Source organism: Heliangelus exortis, chromosome 2 (assembly GCF_036169615.1).
Source record: "Heliangelus exortis chromosome 2, bHelExo1.hap1, whole genome shotgun sequence".
In the NCBI taxonomy this organism is placed as follows: domain Eukaryota; kingdom Metazoa; phylum Chordata; class Aves; order Apodiformes; family Trochilidae; genus Heliangelus; species Heliangelus exortis.
In genome coordinates, this window is record NC_092423.1 from 81981850 (window position 1) to 82003325 (window position 21476).

The 21476-nt window shown below is 43.6% G+C and overlaps 1 protein-coding gene across 8 annotated transcripts in view; it reads right to left on the reverse strand.

Moving 5' to 3' along the window:
• The window catches only part of GRB10 (growth factor receptor bound protein 10), a 144412-nt gene extending 141457 nt beyond the window's left edge, over positions 1-2955 (reverse strand). For 5 of the 8 annotated variants that reach the window (XR_011724413.1, XR_011724412.1, XR_011724414.1 and 2 more), the window contains exon 1: positions 2475-2600. The gene's annotated coding sequence lies outside the window, so the exon portion shown is untranslated. Of the gene's footprint in view, positions 1-2474; positions 2601-2804 lie in introns of those variants that run through there. The other 3 variants (XM_071736744.1, XM_071736740.1, XM_071736742.1) reach the window with 3 other exon arrangements.
• Between the last annotated feature and the right edge of the window lie 18521 nt (positions 2956-21476).

Genomic DNA, 21476 nt, shown 5'->3' on the forward strand with positions numbered 1-21476 from the left:
CCAGGAGCTTCCCAGCTAACCCCCTGCCACCCATAGGCATGCCCAGGGAAGCTGCTGGTGCCTCACAGTCTAGAGGGACATCTGCTACTTCAGTGCTGTCAGAAAACAAACTCCCAGTGCAACACTCCCATGCTTCTGGCAGGAGCAGCACATGACCCAGCTATGCCTTTCCTCTGCCAGCTGGGAACTCCCCACCTTGGAAGGATCCCTTAACCAGAGAGATCCAGATACTTTTTGCCCATTTGCACCCCAAGCGCAGCTGAGAACATGGCCCAAGATTTCTAAAACCTTTGTGACAATTCTTGCTGGAGCTATTTAAGTGCTCGCAAGATAGAGGGCTGCAAATATTTGTTTTATTTCATGGTATATGCTGAAGTGGAAGTGAAACGCAGAGATCCATTTTGCATTCAGGCAGCATTTTTGGACTACATAAAACACAGGAATATGCTACTGAAACCCAGGTGTGGCTGTATCTGAGAATGAAAGCCAACTCACACAGTGGTAAGGGAGGGGATATTTTGATTACCAAAACCAAGAAAAACCATGGAAGTACCACAAGATCTTTAATATGTAGCCAGGGCAAACAAGACCTACTTTAAGAACAAATAAAGTCCAAGTGAAGAAAATAAATCTGAGTATAACACAGTAAAATGATCACTGGAGGCAAGCATCAGGGCTAGCTGCTTCCTCAGTTTACTGCAGTTGCAATGAGGCTACCAAACAATACTCTTTGGGTTTTAAATGTGAATTTTAAAGAGCTTGGAGTAAAAGAAGAAAACCCTAACAGCCTTGATATTAGCGTACAACTATACAGACAGCCAGAGGAATACAGCTCTGGAACAGCTCTCCCTCTTCTGCTCTACTGTGAGGTAAGCCCACCAGGAAGACTAAAGCTGAAGATCATCTTGCTGAGCTCCTGCACCCTTCCTCAGACCCAAGTGATCATGAAGCACTGGCAGAGCTGCCATTTAAAGTTTCAAACGTATTTCCTTTTTCATACAGCTTTTATAATCTCCATGTGTTTGTGGTGGTTTTTTTTAACCTGGCCTCATAACTCACTCCTTTTAATCCCAGGATTAGCCTTGTCACCCTTCTCCATACCTTTTCTAGAGCTTTAAGTACAATTAGTCTCTAGACACAGGAATAGACTGGGTTGGAATGATAACGCATCCTTACACATCCTACAGAATCTTTGCTAAAACGAGTAATTGCTCAGCACCTTTTCAAGGCAAGACAATTTCAACTGTCCCTCAGAAGCATAACTTCAGGTGATAGCTACTCACATCCCTCTCATCTCACTCTCGTTTGCACCCCCCCCAACCTCAAATACATTTTTCTTTAGTTAAGGAAAAAGCAAGCCACATTCTTCGGGGCTGTTTTAGAAAACCTGATCAATGCTGCTTTGACATACCAGCAACACATGTTCCTATTTCAACAAATGGGAACATTTCAGGCAGACCACCACTTCAGATGGAGTGGGGGCTTCAGGCTGCTGAATCAGCACTTTCCATCCTGCTGGCAATACAGAGTTATGCGACGCTTCAAAGGAAAGCAGGGGAAAAGGGGGAAGGGGAAAAGGGGAAAGGGAAGGCGGGGGATGGGGGGAGAGAGGAGGAGGAGGAGGGCTGGCACTTCAGCAGCAGAAGCGGGCAAGAGGATTTCGCAGGAGTTCATCTGCCAAACCTATTAACTGCAAACTGTTCTTACAAAGATGCCACAGTTTCAGCCCCGGCTTGAGGTACCACAGCGGTACAACGAGCGAGCCGAGCCGTGCGTGCGTGGGGAACGGAGGCAAGAGAAACCGAGCACTACCCCGCCGACTTCGGGTCCCCTGGGCTAGGCGAGGGGTTCCCCGGCACGGCCCGGAGAGACGGTGGGGCACAGGGCTGCTCTCCCGGCCACCGCCGCGGATCCGCACCGCAGACGAGCAGGAAGGTGGCAGCACTACGAAGTGGCATTTCTGCGAACTGCCCATCCGCCGGCCCTCCCGCAAACGCTGAGCGGCGAGGAGGGGAGCGAGGAGGGGGGACACGGTGGAGTCTGGGCAGCACGGCCAGCAGTTGGCGGGGCAAAGCTTCACCCGATGCCAACTCGGAGCTACGGGAAAGCCCGGCTCCCGGCAGCGCTGGAAGAGGCACGAAGCAGGCGAGCAAACAAAACGCGGCAAGGAAACCCCGAGTCGAGGGAATGGGCCGCTCCCCCGAGCCCCGCGGCCAGCAGACGACGGTCGCCCCTCGCCCGGCCCTGGGGGCTCCCCGCCGGGCGGCGGGAGCTGCACGGGGTTGCTCCTCGCCGGCACGGGGGGCTCGCCGACGGCCCCAGGAAAAAGGAAGTTTGCTCTCGCCCTCCGCCTCCCACCGGCCTCCGCCACCGAGGAGCCGGCAAGCCCCCCCAGCCCCTCCCGGACTGGCCATGGCTCCCAGGGGCAGCCGCCGTCCCCCCTGCACGCTTCGCGTCGCCCCCCGAGCCCTTACCTGCTGGCCAGCCGGCCGGCACCCTCCCCGCCGGGCGCCGCGCACTCGCCAAGTTTCGGGCGGACGCAGGGGGTCGGGGGAATGGACGTGCGCGGCGGCGGGGACGGGAGCGCGGGCGGGGAGGAGGAGTGTGTGTGTGTGTGGGGGGGGGGTCCTCCAGGCGGCGGGGTGGAGTGGGCACGGGTGGGGGAGGGCAAGCTCTCTGAGCCACGCGCCTCAAAAAAGCGACAACAAAAAATTAAAACAATTAAAAAAAAAAAAAAAACTAAAAATTTAAAATTAAAAAAAAAAAAGCTGTTAAACAAACAAAAAAATTAAATCAAAACACACCCAAGGGGGACGCTCGCGCAAGGGCGACCCCGAGGTGCGGGAGGGATCTGCGGAGAAAACTTCTACCCGCCCGCGCCGCCGCTGCTGCCGCTGCCGCTGCTGCTGCCGCCACCGCCGGCTCCCGGTGCTAACGGCGCCCCGCCGCCGCCGCGCTCCCGCCCCGCGCCCAGCTGACTCCCGGCGGCGCCCCGCCCCGCCCCGGCCCCGCCGCACGCAGCCGCAGCCCCGGCCCGCCCCCCGCCGTCGCCACCGCCGCCACCACCACCACCACCACAGCTCCGCCGATGGCAGGGGGCGGCCGGGAGCCCCGGCGGCTGTAGGAGGCTCGGACTCGGATTCCTTTTCCTTGTCGGGCGGGGGGCTGGGGGCGGCAGGTTAGGAGGCTGGTGCGGGGGCTTCCCGCCCGCTAACAAAAGCTCGTCCACAGGTAGCACCGAGGTGTGCTTTCGGTGCTTTTTCTGTAAAATAAAGCCACCAGAGTAGCCGGGGGCATCTGCAAACGCGAGGCATTCGTGCGTGGGGTTTTTCCTTAAGCTCACCTCCACAACCCTGTCCTCACGTTTTGCCCCCACCAAACTACCCGCGAAGGTGTCTCAGCTCCCCCTCCTGCGCTCCAGGTAGCACCGAGCAGGCGCTCGGCGTCAGCCAGCAGTAAGGTGAACAGTTCGGCGAGCTCTGCTGGGTTGCAAAACACACTCTTATCTCCCTGGATCCTCACCCTGCCACCAGCACTCCTACAGACTGCTTCTAACTTCTGCGCATTGGGACCTTTGGTATTTTGCTCTCTGGATCACCAGAGCTTTGCGGGAGCTCCAAGCAATCCTATTTGTAGCTTGCAAATAACTTGGGGATGCGAAAAAGCTCTTTTATAAGTGAAGCTGCACGCTTCCCTAGGAGCTACTGTTTTAATGCTTGCAGATTTAGACGCAAGCCGCTTCCCTGCAGGAGGAGAGGAATATTCTGTTGGCCAGAGGCAAAAAACACCTCTCGTAAGAAGTGGTCAGCACTATAAAAGGAAATCACGGAGAAGCGGGAGAAATCTCTAGGCTTTTCCTCCTAAGACAGATGCACGTACTCGGATGGAAGCATTGCTGCCGAGCGCCCGAGCTGAATATATTTTGAAATGTAACATGATACCTTTCTTGCTCTGGCTCTTTCTTCCTCCGTGGCTCTTCTTTACTGTATTTAAAGGAATGTTTTTGTTATCAGCCCGCCCTCTCCGTCCCGGCGTTTCCAGCCCTGCTCTGATCTCTCTCTCTCTGTTCTCACCACTCACTCTCGCAGTTCGGCTCCTCGAGTGAGCTCTCCCGTTTCCTCGTGGGTGTCACCCCAGCCTCCCACCGGCACGTGCCGCTCTGCTGCCCACTCCCTTCTCGCCCTCCTCACGTCCCGGGCCCCTCGGCCTCTCCCCGGCACCAGCCGTCCCTCCGCCATCTCCACTTGACGTGGTGCTGAGGGTTGCACTTCAGCCTGTCAGCACCGCCATCGCCTCTACCCTCCCGTCCCATCCCATCGCATCCCAACGCAGCCCGGCTCCTTGGGAGCTTGCTCCACGCACAGTCACTTCTCAGCCCCTAGTTGACCCTTCTCTTTCCCACCACTGCCCTGGTCTGCCCTGACTTTCCGTAAGCCATTGTTCACCCCTGACAGATCATTCTGGGGGGAGTGTAGCCCTGGAGACTGGTACTTGACTGGAGGTGGAGCTAGCTCCTCTCTGCTTCTTGCAGAAGGCTCCTAGCCTAGTGAAAAGGTGAGGGGAGGTGGTCTCAGATCTCTGAGATCACTCCAGAGGCAAGGAAGCACCTACTGCCTGCCAGACCCTAGGACAGTATGGCTGGCAACACAGCCCCACATGCTTACATGAAGAACGTTCTGCATGTAGGGATTGTAGAATGATAGGGTAGCTAAGCTTGGAAGGAACCTCCAAAGTTCATCTGGTCCAACGTTTTATGGGAAATTAAACCTGGATGAGATTATCTGGCACCATGTCCTGAAAACTTCCAGTAGTGGGGAGTCACCGTATCACCAGGGATGTTGTTCCAGTGGATGATTGTTCTCACTATAAAGAAATGCCTTTCTTACATCAACATGAAATATCTTCAGGTGCAACCTATACCCTTTACCCATCATCTGCTCCCTGTGGCTCCTTGTGAAGACAAAGCCTCTATCCTCTTTGTATTTGTACCTGTATTATTTGACCAGGGTTTGTAAAGTAGGTGTCCAGCTCTTCCTGCTTTCCCAGACCCCGCTGCCCCGGGCACAGCCGAGGGCTTCAACACATGCCTCCTTCTACACACTCTTTCATGCTGTTTTCTCTGGCACATTCTTTAGCTGCACGATGAAGCAGTTATACTTTGTCATCCGTAGTATTTCCACCCTAGAATATCAGTTTACAGCCCCGGCATTACAGGGTGTCCTCAAAAAGTGGGAAGTTATGCAACTGGGCCAACAACCGGCAGGATCACATTGCAGGGATTCCCGCCTTCCAAAACATCCTCCCGCCTGCCCCAAAAGTCCCGCTACCTCAACCTCAAAGGCACTTCACACATGGAATCTTAAAACCCGAGACTGCCCTTGAAACCACCGTGTGCTGCATCCAGTGCTGAAGGGAAACCAGAGGGATAAAGCCCAGGTATTTTTGAACTGTCACGCAGGCAGCTACCTGGCTGTCTTCCAGCATTCTCTTTCTTTAAGTGTGCTCACTGTTTCTCTATATGAGACTGCTGATCCATCAGTTAATCACATTGAGTAAGTACCTAAAATTAACTTTTAAATTATTAATGCATGAGAACATATCCGTTTGCCATGTACATTATTTTAAAGGATTACAGTGTGTACACTGAGTGCCATTAGCATTACATTTTGAAGACAGTAAATTGACTTGTATGGAAATCAGAAGAGTTGATGGATTCCTCTACAAATGCCTTTGACAATGATAAAATGTTCAATTGGATTATTATTAAGTATGTGTCTGTACTTAGATTTCTTTCTAATGCATACAAAAATAAGAGACTGCCCCAGTCTTTAACAGTATGATATTTTTTTGTGGTGGGTTAAAAAAATAGATACACATGAGTATTGAAAATACTCCCCTGGCAAATTAAAAAACCTAGGAAAGATATGTTTAGTTTCCTAGGCTACAGCTTTGTTGTTCAAGACAAAACTCTACTGTCATAAAATTGTTTATCCAAAATAGCACCATCAAAACTGTTAAATGGGGAAGTAGCAGTGCATCCTTTCAAAGGGAGTGAGGGACACACTTATGATAATCATCTTCTTTTCCCTTTACTAATGAATCTCTGAAAAAACCCTACAGTATGCCATATCATGCAAATAACAACCTCAAATGCCAATTTTTTTTCTCTAAGCAAAAAAATGTTATTTTCTGCAAGAAAAAACACACAAGAAATTGTGTGAAAAAAAAAAAAAAAAAAAAAAAAAAAGATATTGCAATAATGTTCTGCAACTGTGTAAACATTATTCCTACTCAAGGACAGTCCAAAAAGTAAAGGCAAACATAAGCACAGAAGCCTTGGTGCCTTCAGGACTTCCATGCAAATGGATCGCACCCAAGAGAAGTTTGTCCCAAATCCCTGTTTTCTTCTTCTTTGCCCTCTCTAAGGTTCAGGTTAAAGACTGATTCCACTGGCCTCTGATGGAAGAACTAATGAGACTCCCCCGCTGTGCTCAGGGGAATCAAGAGCACTGGGGGAGAAGAGGAAAGGGCATGCAGTCCTCTCCTGGCTGGAGGCCACCTCATGGCCTCTGGTACTACTGGGTTTAGGCCATCATTTTATTCTCTGGTTTACCACTCTCAAAATGTCAGGAAAGCCCAGAAAATGCTCTCTTTGCCATTATTACTCCTCAGAAAACTTATATTAACCTAAGTTTCTCATGTGCTAAGGCTTCAGAAACAGGTCTGAGATCTAGGCATAATACAAGCATCTCTGCCTATTTAGTGCTACATTAAAGACTTGGGAACTAATAATAAATTACAGAGTTCAAGTACAGTGAACTTGGTTTGCTTTCCACTGAGAGTTGAACTCTGCAGGGTGACTTTCTTTTTTGGAACTTATCCAAAAGACACTCAGCTCTACAATTCAGTTATCTCCAAGAGAGAAAAAGGTCATTTTAAAGTTTTATTAAATTGACTAATGAAAACTGTCTAGTGGAGATGATGTTTTCTTTAGAAACATTCTTAGATTTCATATTTATTCAGAGAACAGCCATGCTTTTATTTTCTATTACATTGAATTAGGGAATGAAAATCCAAAAGCAAAATATCTGAAGAAGAGAGATCAGAATCTGACCACTGCTTTCATACTCAAAGGCACTTTCATGAAAGCACAGAATGAAAGTCAACATTAAGCATCATCTTCAACTGCTATGAATGCACTGATAAAAGACTTCAGTGATCAAAAAAGGGTCAACATGATCATTATTACCTAGTAGATATACAGGCAAAAATGCTGACCAACCTTTGAAATGGTAATGTTTCTTTTGTCATGGACAAGGCTTTTAACCTTAAGCAGACAGCAAGTCTTTTAACACATTAAAATTTTAATAAAGCTTAATCTCAAACAAAACCAACTCAGAATTAAGATTTGTGTTGCTTTTACAGTATCTGAACCAAATGTTTCAAGCATTTTTAAAAGCTATCCAGAAAAAAAACAGGGAGAAAGAGGAGGGAAAAAACATTTCTTCTTCTCTTATGTCTATATCCTTTTCTATTATACTTATTTTATCACTGTATTGTTGAGATTGAAAGCTGAAAGGGGAAAAAAAGCACCAAGAAAGAAACTAGACATGTTTATAAAAACATTCACTAAATATAGCTCTATGAGCTAAAGGATACAGGCTATATTTCAATATTCACCAAGAGACTGTCATGTTAAAAACTTTAAATGTTTTCCCCCCAGTATTCACTTAATTCTGTTTTTAACTGAGCCAGCAGAAACTTCAGCAAGTACATTAATTTTAGAAGTTTAGATAGTTCATCTTCTGCCCAGTTGTTATCACGAGGATTGCTTAACATTAGCTGAGTACAGAAAAGACTTTTTCTATAGTCTGTCTTGAAAAGACTAGCAATAGAAACAGAAGAGCTATGGCTATAGCTGAATAAACTCACTGTGTTCATAGAATACATTGTGGAGATCTACTTTTTGTTGCTAGGTAAGTTATATCTCTATTTACAGCTTTTTCAAAAGGCTGAATAGTCAGGGACATTTTGTAATCTGAGATGGAGTTCTAAGCTCCAGAGAGAGAGATGTGCTGTACAAAATAGAGCAGTTACACAAGGTGGGAGAGAGGGGAAGAGAATCTTAAGAAATGCTGATGATCCAAACAGCAACACCATTAAAGAGGTGAATACAATTAGCTCACCCTCCTACCAAAACCACATCTGTTCCCAGTACTAGCCCCAAAATTAACACATTGACTAATTCAGCATTAATAACTATAAATTGCTGTATTCTTTCAATTCTGATAAAATCATAAAGAACATTGATACTTTTGGACATTCAAAGATGTTAATTGAAATTGCATGTTAAAGGTGCTTTGCTTTTTCCAAATCAAAGTCAGCTGCTTTGCAGATGCATAAGTTTTCAGGATGTGAAGAAAAATAAAAACTATACTGCAATAGAGGAGATTCAGTTCAAGCTATGCTATATATTCTCTTTTTTTACATGAGAAATAAGGATTTATTCAAAACATGTAGTGCTCATTCCCAGCTTTGCCACAGAAGAGGAGAGAACAAACTCATAAGGAGCTGAGTGTGACCATGCTTTCATTTTGAGTCTTTTCTTGGTTCCTGGGGGGTGGAAATACAATAAAAATAAGGGAAAAAAATCTTCAATGCCGTAACTTCCCCTACATATTGAAGCTTCTAGGAGAGTATTTGCACTACTGCTGTAGGAGGATCCTCCAGCTAGTGCCATCTCAAATCCCAAAACATGATGTCAATGTAAAAAAGATAGGATTACACAGAAGTAGATTTTACAAAGATGAAGGAAGAGTCACAACACCAGATCTTCCCTTGGTTTGCACACCGAGCTTGGTGCAGCATCCCCTGAATTAAAATATTCTTCTCTACAACTTAGTCTTGCAAAATGTCAGCCTGTCTTTTGTTGGTTTGTAGGGTAGGGATGGAGAGCATGAGGCAGGTTCCCCCCATGCTCTGTAAGCACCCCAGTCTCTACAGCAGCCAGCTCACTTCTCGTGCTGCTCTCTAGTGCAGGCCAATGAGAAGTTTTGAGAGCATTCCCCTCATGTGGCTTTAAGTAAGCAAAATGCATATGTCTGATAGTCAATCCAAGTCTGTGCTGGGCTTCTTGTCCTTGTCTTTGCTTACCCGGTGCAGGCATTAAAAAAAAAAATAAAATCCCCCAAACAAATATAAACTATATTATTATCTAAATTAATCCCATGTCATAAACTTCTAATCCTTACAAACCCACCTTTGCTAATTAAGCCAAATCTTTCTCAGAAATCATCTGTCAAGAGATCCCCCTGCTCCATCTGTAGCAAAGAGTGGGTAGGCTGCTTACATAGAGGACTGAGACCTCAAGTTAAAATACAGGTTGTGTCTGTGGCGATTTAAAATTACGTTTTGTTCTCTGTTGATGTGACTATATGAGAGGAGTAAGAAGTCATTCTCTTGGTTAGATGATCCCTCTTTTGCATAGAAAAATATTTCATCAGCCAAGGAGAAAGCATAACAATGACTCCCAGGCTTAGCAATTAGCACATTCTCTAGGACAAGAGAGACCTGGCTTTCACTCTCCAGCGTGAGAAAGATTTACTGCACACTGTTTCAACTGTTATGTACTGTTTTAACTTTTTCTGCTCTTCTCAAGTAATGACTTAATGCAAAGCTATTTTAAAAAGGCAGCCTGAAAGAATGTCATGCCAGAATATCACCCCTCCTGGTGACAGGATCAGTTTCTTCAGCGGGGTGTATCTCACTTCAAGCAAAGAAGAGATTTTTAAACTGTTTTTTTTCCACCTGGCAGGGGTGAGCTAATCTAACCATAACAAGAAAATGAGAGATCTGTCATATTTTCCCTATATATGTACGAGGCTGAATCTGGTAGATGTGCTCAGAGAATGAATGCCTCAGTCACCAGAGGCCACATTCCTAACTTGCAGATCTTGATGGGACTTGCACTTCAAATTGTCTGTCCAGAAGAAGGCATTTACAGTATCTTCATTACAGTGAAAAAAAAACGGAGGACAAATTGTTTCTTGTGATATGCATCCTTTATTAATAGAGCCATCTTTTAAAACAGACAGGACTGCCCCGTAGTTGCTATTTTGACAAAATACAGATCTCCTCTCAGACTTGGAAAACTCATCTTTGTCAAAGGATAACCTTTCTCTGATTATCAGGTGCATGTAAATAATGTGTGCATTTTCTTAGTTTGATTTGTAACTCTCTTAAGAAGTAAATTTTGGGGGATTTTTTGGCTACCAGATAATGTAACTGAAGTGATTAAAGTCAATATGCCCCTAATTGTTTTCTTCCAATGCTTTTTCAGATGTGAAGTAGAAAACCAAAGACATGGTACAAGATAATAGCCCAGATGAATGTCTTCAGCAGCACTGTATTTGCCGGAAGGATGACAGACAATGAGAAGCCTGAGGGAGCCCTAAAGGCAGGAGCTACTGTAGCAGCCACTTGTCCTCCACAGCAGAAGGTTCTCACCACCTACAGCTGGAAGTCTGGGGCAGGCAAGCTTGTCACTGACAGCCCAAGATTCAGCTATGCTTTATTCTGTTTTCCTAAACTCAATAGCATGGAAGTGTGCTTCTGCCTCATACCATAAGCCATATGAACCTAAAAAAAGTCAGTGAAAGCAAACAGAAAATATCAGTTTTTCCAAGCAAGATCAGTTTTTCCTCCTTGACCAAGCATCTTTCAATCTCGTGGAGATGCAGAGGTGCAGCTGGATGGCTAAAAGGACTCATCAGGACTGGGGGTCCAGTGTGGAGGCTCCCTTGAAGCAGGAATGTGGCTCCTCCATCAGCATGTGCCCACCTCAGGAGTGTGGGTTCTGTGCCATGCAGCCCTTGTTCTGAGATGACAGATGACACTTCTGGTCTTACATTGATCGTTTTGTGGGCTCTCCCTCCTCTCCCTCTCCTCCCCCCCCCAAGATTTGGTGATCCTTTTACACTGGTTATTGTTTGGGAAGCATTTGAACTGACCTTTTGTTCACCCATGCCTCAGGGATGAGATCATTTAGAAAATGCCATATTAAAAAAATAAAAGACAGACTTCATTCTGTGAACCACAATGGGTTGATGATACAGCAAGGATATTTACAGCAGATCAATGAATCTCTCTAATTACTATGCTCTAATTTGGAGGATTTGCTTCTACAGTGGGAGGCAGACTACTGGTGGATTGCTCCTCCCGTTTTGAGACCAAGAGTTACATATGCCATATTGTGAAAATGCGATACAAAATTGATTCTAAAAAATTGCCTTCAGATTAATCGCCAGAGAGCAATTGGAGTCAGGCCAGGAGCAGATGGCAACTCAAAAGGCAATCCTCTTTCTCCTCTAGAAGTACCTATTACTTTGTACTTCACTAGCAGTACTGATCTAAGAAACCTGCTACCTTTTACAAGCATTAAGAAATGCCATACTGTAGTGCCCTGGTAGCACAGTGAGTAGGATTTCTCTGCCTTTGCATGTGAGGGGACTAATGAATGTGGAAGTAATGGTTACACCATTCCCATTCCCAATTTTCCAAGAGATCCCATTCTCCATCTGAAAAAAAAAAAAAAAAAATCAGCATCTCTAAAATCCCAGCATTCTAACACAAGCTTGGCATTCGGACATTAAGTATGTGAAATCAAGGGATGCTAATTAGAGGCAAAGCCATTGGCAGAAATAGACTTTCCCAAGTCGTGAAAGATAATGCATAGCAGGACCAGGACCCAGGGTGGCTCAGGCCTGTGTTGTGGTGTGTAGGTTCACCCTGAGAGCCCATGGTGTGTACTTGGCTACTCCTGAAATCACTTGCCCACACAAAGCATCTCTTGGCCAAGTGAAGCACTTGTTGAAAGTGAAACTGAAATTCTGAAAGCAAATACCAATTAGGTGAATCCCCCTGAAGCACAGCGGGATACAGAGAACCAGCTGAGATGGTGAAACTCTCAACAAACAGGCAGTCAGCATGCTGCCCTAGTCAGAGCCAAGCAAACTTTTCGCTATGAAAGAGGCATTTTTACAATGGAAAAAGCAGGAAGATTTTCCTGCCTTCTACAGTGATACCATAAACAGTACAGTCATGGTACTGAAATGCAAAGAATTTCAGCCCAAATGTAGGGTGACAGTATAAATAAGTTGATTTGAGAGTGGGAGAAAGCTTGCGTGCTTCTCAGAACTTATTGCATAGGTAATGATGTAAAAAGGAAAATTCTCAAGCATGAAGAATGTTGGGCACACAGCGAACAACTCTGCTGTAAGTTATAGTGCACAGCCACAATAGCAGATCTTAAGTGTGTATAAACTCTGTATGGAAGTGGAGCTAGAAAAACATGAATCAGCCAAATGTTATCTTCAGGTGCATGTTGTGAAATACATGACATGGTTTGCAAAGCTCACAATACCACTTAGGTAGATTTGGGAATGTTGGCATGATTTGAAGCGGGGATTCAGCTCACAAAGCTTTTATTTCATGCTTATGGAGGGGAGATTTCTCAGGGTTTTCTGAAAGCCAGCTCTTTCAAAACACAAAACCTTTTGCAATGGCCTTCACAATGTGGGCTAGCAAAAGAGAAAAATGAACCATTTGCTAACATAGGAAACAAAAAATACATGTTTCTGGAGAGGCAAATAATTTTTTTTTAACAACAATTGAGAAAAAAAATAGTAAGAAAAAATAGTTTTTTAAGGTTTTTTGCTTTATGGAATTTAACTGATTTATTAATCAGAATGTGTTTCGATGTTGACACTCATACCCTGACAGGCTACTTTTCAAGAAAGCAGACTATCATACAGTAGGATGAAATTCTCGTCCCAGACAAACTTAATTTCTTCATCACTAAACTCTGCAACACATAGTGTATAGTTTAAAGTAACTTTCTTTTAATTGTTTACAAACTGATATTGTAATTGTTCTTTATTTCTGAGAAACTGAAGTGAGAGATATTGAGGTCTTGATATTTTTTGCCCACTTAAAACCTTCCCACACAATGAGGCAGAGCACCTTCCTATTAATATGTGTGAAACTGACCAAATGTTAAGAAACTGCAAGAAATGAAAGTATTTCCCCAGGATGCTGAGACACTACGTAATTGTAAGTTTGCAGAAAACAAGCAGTAACTGACCCTAAAATAGGAGCACTGAACCTGTGGTCAGATAGCTCTGATATTTGTAGTCAAAGGATCCTTCTTATTCAGATGCACAGACCACTTGCTGAGGAACATGGCCCTCATCATAAGGAAATGCAGGCATCCAGTATCACATGATAATCATACATGTCTGTATAATTTCAACATCACGTCATATGCATTCCTGCTGCTTAACCAAGTGTGAATATCTCTGGGGAACACCAGTACCTGAATCATATGATAGGATAGAGACCAAAGGGTGTGTAAGAAAGGCAACAAGAGGAAGCAGACTGTGCCCTGGATATACTGGCAAAAAAACCCTGATGTGGACAGTATGGTACAAGATGTGTATCCACGCTGTAGAGACTGATTAAAAGCATAACATTTTTGAGTCACACATTATCACAGCAAAGCAAGGATCACATTTAAACAGGAAGCTCCTGGTGCAGAGCAGAGATGATGTGGAACTGGAGAGCACAGTGAAACCCGTGCTTTGACAGACATGGGACTTTGTTCATTTAACAGCTTTCACATACTCAGATACCCTTCCAGCCTCTATTATTTGCTATGTCAGCATATTCAGTGTTACTTAGACAAAGGAAGTGAATAAGTTGTCTTCCACGACCAGCAAAAATCACAGTCTCCCTTTCTCCTTGAAAAATACAGAACTCATAAAGAATAGCCAAACATCCTAAGTCTCATTATTTATAACACAGCAGTTCCCAAGAACTCTGATTGCATGGCAGAAAGTCATCGTGATGGTCAAACAGTGAAAAACAGTTAATTAACCAATAGAGCTGTTAGCCAAACTCCATCTTCTTAGGTGTACCCCATCACTGAATACTCCATAACTGAACTTGACCTCAAATGCAATCATAAGAAGTCATGCTGTTCTCACTTTCTCTAACAGGAGAGCTTTGCAGCATAGCTGCACTGCTGAAAACTCACAATGTAAACTCTACGTTCTGCATTAGAGCTTTGAAAGTATGATGACACTGGCATAGTTGTATCTGTAAAATCTACCCCTGCTGTATATGAGTGCTAAGAACCACTGATAATGACAGAACTGGCTGGGGCGACTTGGGTAATTAGGCCTCTAACCCTCTAATTGCAGGTAGTCATGGCAGGCAGAAACTCTGAATACTTGAGGACTCCTATAGTCTAATTCAGTCTTAAGAAATTCTCCTACTTAATGTACAATCCCTTTCATGAGCTTATCAAGTTAAATGATCAAGCAATATAAGTTACTTCTTTCCCCTCAGTTCCTGCCAATTAGAAAACTATATGAGAATTGCACTCCTCAGATAGTCTGCAGCCATCTTCTAATTTCCAACAGCCAATCTTATTTCCTTCCTGCCACCATTCGTCTGTCTGGTCTATTTGTGACTCAGTCCTTATTTATGACTCACCAGTGTGAAAGATAAGATTTGTGGCTTGGTGAGTGGCCTAATTGCCCAAGCGATGATTATATTAGAAATGCTCAAAAGGAAACATGTAAGTGCCCTTCTTAAAGTTCAATTAAGGAAATATGTTTACATCTAAACAGATCTAAATAAAAATTTTAAAATACATTTGACCTGGAGTTTCCTCGATAAATATTTGTGTTATGTTTGCTAATGACTGCAGCAATTTTCACCCTGACTGCCTTGTTCAACACATGTATGAGGAACAAGGCAAGGCAATTATATGATTACACTACCTTTCTTTAGCCTCCAGTTGAGAGATCGAGCAACTTTCATGAGGTCTGTGCTAGACTTCAGCTCTGATGAGCTTGGTGGAGCCAAAGGTATGTGGGCGACTTGGCAAAACAGCTGGAACAAATGGCAAAAGTTATCTTTGCTTGCCTCTCTGAAGGGCCATGTTCTGGCTTTGGTTCATCAGCTCTGCCCCATAAAGGCCCGGATGGAATTTCAGCTGCTTCTGGATGCTGGGAGAACAGCAGTGGACAGCAGCATTCTTTCAAAGTGCACTTAGGTCTCAGTCCTGTGAACATAATGGTGCTGGTATTGAAGGTTTTGCAAGAGCAAAATTGAAAGGTCATCACCTGTGAGGACAAGGACATTTTACTAGTAGTTATTCATATCATTATTCTTTCAGCACAAGCTAGAGGCTTTGACAGAGATGAGACCTCCATCATCCTTAGCACTATAAAAAAGCCAGAACAAATGGCCAGTTCTTGCCCCAGAGAGGCTTACCTTTGGTGGGGAAAGGGAAAACATTTTCTTGGAAGATGCTATCTTGTTTCATGGCAGTCTATCAAATCCCAGTTTCAGCTTTGCTATCCACCACCTATTTCATCAACGTTACTTTGGGCTCAGCTGACACAAATCAAACACCCTGCTACCCAAGCTGAGGTGTGCTGATTTATCTTTGCTGCATCACTTCAGTGAAGGCAATGAAGTTACTCCAGCTGACATCAGCACTGGATCTGGCCCTCAGGTGCTGTCAATGCCATTTAGTGCCACTCTTCTGTTCCCTCTTCTTCCTTAGCCCAGATAAATTACTCTGGCTGACTGCAACCAGGAGCCAAGTGTGACTTGGCTCCCCTTCCTGCACCCAGCCTCCTCCCCAGCTCATTAACTCCCAGAGGAATGGGGGGTGTGGGAGGGGAAAAGATACAGCCCTTTAGAGGTGGTTCCATTTATAAATATTGACTTTAATGTTAATTTCATGTAGTTGCTTGTGAAAGTCTTTTAGGCTGAAGCAGAAGGCACGCTGCAGATGGCAAGGATATTTTTCACAGTTTTTATGGTGGATAACAATATACTTGACATTTTGCTCATTAAATGTGAGCCCTGGTATGTGAGTAAACATGCTAGGCATCTGTGCTCTAAAATTACCAGTGTGAAAAGCAACAACTCAAATGTTTCAGTCAATAAATGTACAGCACAGAAGCAACATTCAGCAACTTTCTGAATGCTGTGTGCGAGGCGAGGACTGAGTTTGCAGTATTACATGGAACACTCTAGAACCAACAAGGAAGAAATAACATATTGCTTTACAGACCATGCTTTGCAGGGAGAAGATTGCATCCAAAAAATCTCTAAAGTCAACATAAATGTGGTAGACCATACCCATCAATTTGTGTTTCTAGAGGAAAGAACAAATGCATAGTCAAGCCTCAAAACTACATCGGAAAGAAAGGCAGGTAGCCAGAATTAGCTGAAAAGGTGGAAGAGATGATCTGTGGAGGGAAGGGCAGTTTTCTGCCAGGAAAGACAGTAGAACAGGACAAGAAGGAGCAGGACAGATCTGCAGTGCAATGTGAGCAGTTGTGATGAGCAGACAATGAGCAGGAGATCAGAGAATGGGTGACACAGAACTGGTTCTGCTTTCTACCATGGGAATTTTTCATCTCCCTATCTTTGGGTTTTCACACATTCTCAAAGAAATGAAAGAGACAAAAGATTAAAAACTCAGATGAAAACAAAAGCTGGAAGGGTACCATAGCTGTAGGATCTTAAGGTAGTATGTGCTTTCTACCTGTCTGCTAAACATTCTGGAGACGTTACCTTGAGATGGATGCAATTGTCAGCAGCAGTGAAATAAAACATAACTAGACAAAACAAAATTTAGCTTAGGATATCTGGTGATGTTCACAAATCTCAGCTCTTTTCAGAAACCAATACCATGCAGGCAAAACCAACAAGTTCAAATTAAAAAAAAAAACAGTATACCTAGACTGAAGTAAGAAGACAACTTGCGTCTCATAGTTTTATCCATTGGTTTTGTATGTGTTTTGGCACGTTTCTTCATGACAAGACAGTAAATTTATTCCTTAATTCCGTATGATGGAAATGGGTGTGGTGAATGTGAGACTTGCCATTTAAATTGGTGATTTATTTAAAAAAGAGTAGGAGGATTAAGATAATGATAACTTCTTCATTATCCTCCATCTCTCACAGCACTATTGGCCAATACAAACATGGTTCATTTCCCAGTACACATCAATGTCCTCCCTTTTTTCACTCTTTCATCTTCCCTCATGTCTCTCAGTTAAGCCTACCTCCATACCAGCGTAAAATTCCCATTTTCTTTTCTCAACCTGCCCCCATATATTTAAATATTTTATTACCTGCAGGGAATCAGACCTTTGGCATGCCACATCATGATTTTAGAGATGTTTAAAAAATGAAAAGATTTGAAAATCAAACAAACATGTACTGTAGTATAAACTTGACTGTACTAGTCTTGACCATAGGAGGGGGTTGTGCCAACTGAAGCATTAGGTAAATCCTGCTAATATAAGTGGAAATGAAATCAGATCCATAACTGACCAAACTAAAAGAGACCTGAGGAATTTTACTAAAGAAAAAAGTAACTAGTAAAAATCTTTATGCATTTAGACCCATCTAGTCATCCTGTCTAAGAATCCTCATGCTCAAATCACAATCATGCTTTTTTAATTCTTTTTTTCTGTACTTACAGAGCAATGGGAACTTGAATGAAAAAAAATCAAACAAACAAATCCTGGATTTTTTATGGGATAGTTTAAGACAAGGTCAGCCTCATGCATCACACTCAGCAAAATCCAAATTACTGATATCCAAGAACAGGGTGAGATAATTTGTGTAATTTACTGTATTTTGGGACATCTTCCTGATATTTGAGAGTTTGTCCCTAAAACATCCCATCTCTCTTCTGAATTACTTTTTTCTCAGATGTAGGCCCCAACTCTTTAATACAAATGTCAAAGCTAACAGGGATAACTAGCACACCATAGTTAGAAAATGTCCAGAAATTACTGTGACAGATAGATACACAGTTTATTGAAGAAACCAAATACATAGCCTGATCAATCTGATCAAATTATTTCTGAGGGTTTAATATCGGATCTGAGGGACCAATGGTCACCGTAGCAGGTTGGCTGTCTGTACAGATGTCTATCTAAATGTACACAAAGGTGAACCTGATGTCACCTTTTTAAAAGGTGTGTGATAGTTAGCAATAAACAAAAAAAGTATGATGTAAACAAACATAGTTAAATTAAACAAACCTCAACACTGAACCCACTAAGTAAATCATTGAGTCATACATTTTTCCTATGAATCTTGATGTTTCTTCATGCGGTAGTGTGAATTTGCAAGTAGTGTGAATGGAATCTCTGAAGATCCTATGGAAATCAATCACATAAAAGCCCCTGAAAGAGAAAAGTTTTCCTTCCTTGCCCCCATTAGATTCAGGAACCATCAGCTAAGTCCCCCCAAACCCTAAAGCAACATCTCAGTTCAGGTATCACTCTACCCTGGACAATTCAAACATGCTGAATTGTGATTTATAAGACTTCTGGTTTATGTAGGTTATGTATCCAGCCAAAGCAGAGAATTTGGGGAGCAGAAGAAGCACACCATTGGTCTCCTATTTGTAAAAGTAAATACTACCACTGCTGCTCCACTGAGCAGTCCCTGTGCCTGAAAGCAGCTCTGGACAGCAGGAGGTGTTATGGCCACTTGCTGAGGGAGGGGTTGTTGTGAGGAAGGGTGACAGGATCTGGAATTTGAGTATGCTGTCCCATTTTCCTTCAAATGCTCATAGTCAGTTTGTTGTGAAGAATGATCTGCTCCACTGTTAAATGCTATCAGGCCATAAATCCTCACTCAGCAGGGAATTAATGAGTTCACATGTTCAATATTAATATATTCCTTAGCTGACACCAGGGCATTCAGAGCATCAGACATTTATTCGAGACAGATAGCAGTGAGATATTTCCAATTATTCCTAACAAGCAGACTTGACATTATGACATTGATTCTATAATTTAGAAGAAACTGTAAGTACTAAGCTGTGATGTCTGCTCTGCATTTGTAAAAAAGAAGTCCTAGATACTTGTAAGGCAGAACTGCAGAGGTTTTGCTAACTATCAAAAAAATTACACATGCTACTAGCATGGCCTTTAAATGGTAAATACTACTCACATCCCTAAAATCCTGAGATGCCTGAATGACAGCATTTCAATATTGTGGCATAGTGTGCTGCAACATAGCAGCTAACCTAAATAAAGCAACTCCTTTGGTCATAAAGCACTTCTAACTGGGAGCCCAAGTATTGCTCAAGTTGCAGTGTTTAACATAACAAATATCTGTTGATACCACAGTGCTGCAGCAGCTTTAAATGCCTCCACAAGACAATGGACACGTGTTCTAGGTTGTGCTTTCTGGGGCCTGTTGTAATAACTTTGGAAGAGAGATAATGTGCTGTCAGAATTAAACACTACGGCCATTCAGGGATCAGCATCCATTCCTGAACCTGGCAATGTGTGTCCTTCGTCTGTACAAACACTGTCATTCTGAATTGCTAAAGGGAAAAGGATGGGTTTGGAGTTTTGCCACACAAAACACGTTTAGTGCTGCTTTTCAAAATGCCTTCTTTCTCTCACCTGTTATGCTTTTCCACAACTGAAGTCAGGTGATGAATATCAGCACACCGTGAGTTTACAGGCCGTGAACAAGGAATAACTGGTGTATCTCTCTCGGACAGGCAGGATATCCATCTGATCATTGAGTTGAGTATGAATAAGGGCTCCCATGCACTAAATATGCATCAACTAGATGCATTTTTGTAGAAAAATACAATCAGTATTTATTACGGGCATTCATTTTCCCATACCTGGAAGAAAAATGCTTTCAGAGTTTCTGGAAGGAGTACACGAAAGTGCCAATTCCATGTCAGTATTTGATCTTGTTGGATAGTTGGTCTGCTTTTTTGGTCATTTGGGGTTTTGGTCTGTTTTGTTAAAAAAAAAAAAAATAAAAATTAGTGCTATTTTCAGTATCCCTGAAGAGAACAGTGCTAAGAGTCTGGTGGCATGTAGTACCTGGCCATCTGGACCCTTGAACATAGTAATGGCCCACCAGCCTTGTGTCTTGCTTTTGAAGATTTCCAGTGCAAAGACACTTGTGGGAGAGCATAGCAGCAGAGTAAGCAGTACTTCCTTCAGTAGCTGCCTATTCTCCAGGTTTTATGCCTCAGGAATTCTCCACATCAGAAGTTTTGGTTTTTTTTTTAAATGTTTTGTCAATCATTTTTTGAACCCATGCAATTTTTTGACCTTCAAAAAGTTCTGTGATTAAACTGAGGAACTACTCATGTGTTGTATCAAGTAGTATCTCTGTGTTAAACCTGTTGCCTACTACTCTTTTTTTATACCCTCTGGTTATTATATGAGAAAAGAAATCAGGTACCATTCGTTGTCCATCTGGTCATCTCCTTGAAAGAAGGTGGCCTTCAAGGAGCAGATTCTGAGACATGAGCTCTGCTGCATCCCTGCCTCATTCATACCTTTCTGCACTGCTTGAAAATTTTGCACTGGATTGACCATGGTGAGAGAAGAGTCTTACCTACCTCCACTTTTTTGCTGCAGCTACTTCTTAATTTCATATTCTGGGAGAAGAAACTCTTTCTAACCAGCCTGGGTCGATCCAAAGCAGGATCAGGTTTCAAGGAAAAAGAGGAGAGAAGAGAGAAGATGCGAATGGATTTCAGAAAGCATGGCAGAAAAGCAAAATAATTAGCACAGAAACCCTCTTATGGGCTTTCTGTTTGCCAAAGTGAAAATAGAGGAAATGCAGCAGCTCTTTTTCTATAATCCAGACCCACAGATGTGGAAGGATGCATTGCAAACACTCCAGAGTTGACCAGCTCCCCACACTGCCTCTCTCTGTTAATGGCACCTAAAGAGGGAGTCTGGAATAAGTAGCCAGGGAAAATGCAGCAAGATCTGTGCCTTGCAGGGAAACACAGGAAATCCAGGGCTGAAAACAGGGACAAGAGTATCCACACGGCCTTGAGGTCTGCACTGTGCAAGGACCTATGAATTAAAGAAGGATGTGGGTTAAGCCATATCTCCGAATGAATTTGCTCTCTTTATGGATGTTACCATCACTCAGAGCAGAAAGGAGCCTTTCACTGCAGGACCTGCTAGGTCTGTACTAACCTACTTCCATGCCAAAGCAAACATTATTCCCACAGGCCCCTCCGCGGTACGTGAGGAGTACAGTTTCAAACCTCCCCTGCTCCAACCACTTTGGGCACCAAATGCAAGACTGCAGGCCAGATTCTCAGCTGGTTCAAGCTGGCTCAGCTCCTTCAAAACCAGTGGAGCTCCACTCCCGCAGTCTAATTGGGGTTTTGGCTCAATATCCAGCCTTCAGCTCTTTAAGGAGGCAAGTTGTGGATGAGTTTACCCATTACAGACATTCCCTTTTTTTTTCCCCCCTCATGTTCTCCTCCCTTTGCTTCTCTCTGCTGCAGCCATCTCCCCCTTACCCCCTCAGCTACCAGAGCTCACATAGTTACACTTGTTAGTTACACTTTACAAGGGGTGGAAAGCACT